Source organism: Dendroctonus ponderosae, unplaced genomic scaffold (assembly GCF_020466585.1).
Source record: "Dendroctonus ponderosae isolate FM_Combo_2020 unplaced genomic scaffold, Dpon_F_20191213v2 Dpon_F_20191213_10, whole genome shotgun sequence".
Lineage (NCBI taxonomy): Eukaryota > Metazoa > Arthropoda > Insecta > Coleoptera > Curculionidae > Dendroctonus > Dendroctonus ponderosae.
Window position 1 is genome coordinate 2,677,527 of NW_026017111.1, and position 2,079 is coordinate 2,679,605.

Sequence of the window (2,079 nt, forward strand, 5' to 3'; positions counted from 1 at the left end):
CATTCTAGACAGAAATAAATGGCCTTTTTAGAAAGTGAACCATCGATAAGCAAATGTTGGCAGTTTTCTCAAAAAATGCTTGAATTCAAGAAGTTATTTATCATTAATTTTAATTAATTTCTCCAAAATTTCAGAATTTTCCAGTTTTAGCAAAGCTTCTTTTTTTCTCATTTAGCAATAAGCAAACAAAGCAATATGTTGATGGCTTTTTTGTTAGATGTTAAAATTCCGACATCGGCCCATATTGAGTTATAACCCATTGACCAATGAGTTAAAACTCATTAACTCAGAGAGCGGCAACAAACACAGTGTTGCCCAGGCCTAGTTTTTAGCTGAGAATCGCTGAAACTGAAACTTAGACACCTTGCGAGCTTATGCAGAGTAAAATTGCACTAAAAACACACACAAAAACTGAATTTCCCGTTTGAAATTACGAAGTTTTTTGCTTGCATTTACTTCTGAGTAATGGAATTGCCATCGTTCCTCTAGAGTCATCAAATATCAATAAATCATGCCCGCGCTCTAACTTTAATAGAGTAAATTGGCTCAGTCGCAACATGAAACTGCTGGCGATAATTCCTACCGTTCTGCGTGTCCTCCTCCTTCTCTCTCCTCCATTTTCCAACGCCTCCTTCAAGCGCTGCTATCTGCTTCTAGTTCTCCTTCTCCAAAGCATCGGCGTGGGCTTCGCCATCTTGAAGCCGCTGCCCAATCAGAGCTACAGCAGCAGAGCTAAAGTGCATCAGATCATGAGAGGGAAAAACCTCTTCCTCATTCTGGGCGTCTGCCTTGTCAACTACATTATCACTCTTCAGCTTGTGAGGAAACCGATCGCTTGGAAGCCACCAGTGAACAGTTGCTCGACCAGAGCAACCCAACTGGTGAGCACTTTATGGGCGCTCCTGAAGCTCTGGGAAGGTGTTCTGGTGCTCTCGGGTCCAACCTCTTTTGGAATCTACTCCGTGTTCTTCATGCTGGTTCGAGCAGAGGGCGCCTTGCTCTATATATGCGGAGAGATRCTGCAGCTGGTKCTCCAGCTGCAGCAGCTGCAAGATAAGTTGAAGCTCTGGCGKCCATTGGATGGYGTGATGCAGCTGAGCTGGCAGCACAGCCGGTTGCTGAGCGCCATTGAAAACTCCTGCAATATTTGCGGCCCGATTATTGCCAGCAGCAGCTGCTTYTGTCTTATCATGCTTCTGGATGACTTTTCCAACCTGACGATGCTGCAGAAGTTTCAAACTAAAACAGCCGTTTATATCTGGACTGTTCACACTCTTGTGGCATTTTTTGTAAGGCTCAGTGACACCAATTTTTTGCTTGTTATGTGCGGATACTCGAAAGTCCTTTTCAGATTAACATCATTTTCCTGGCCAGTGTGGGCGAGAAGTTGGCAACAACCATGCGTGCAACAGTAGCGATTTGCCAGAAAATGGGAGAAAGTCTGGATCGGGCGCTGATTCTCAGCGAGAGGGAAGAGCTGCGCTTCCAGTACCAGCTAATTGCCCTGGAAAGCCACCACAGGAACCCCAAGTTGCATGCCAGTGGATTTTTCCCAGTCGACCACTCGATGATCATTTTTATTGTCTTCAGCGTCTGCAATAATCTCGTGGCTCTTTGCCAGTTCATTTCCAAACAATCCGATTAGTGGGCGCGCTTCAATAAACYCACTCAAAGCAGTAGGCGTTTTCAATCTGCCCTGGTATGTGCAGCAGGAAAGACAAAGACGGCGAGGTTGCCGTGGCGACAGGTATGGTGCGCTCACTCCCGCTCGCACATCCGCGCCAAGCTTAAAACCAGCTTGAACGCTCAAACGAATCGGTTACCATACGAGGGGCGTTATCAACAAAGTGGCGAAACAATCAATCGGGTGCAGGAAGCACCCAACTTGAAAACATTCGTAAACAACTGAAAAATTTCATGTTTTCCGTCCCATTTTTGCTCATTTCTCGGAGGTAAAATGAGCAAGAACGCTCATTTGTACAGGCGTTTTCAATCTGCCCTGGTATGTGCAGCAGGAAAGACAAAGACGGCGAGGTTGCCGTGGCGACGGGTATGGTGCGCTCACTCCCGCTCGCACAT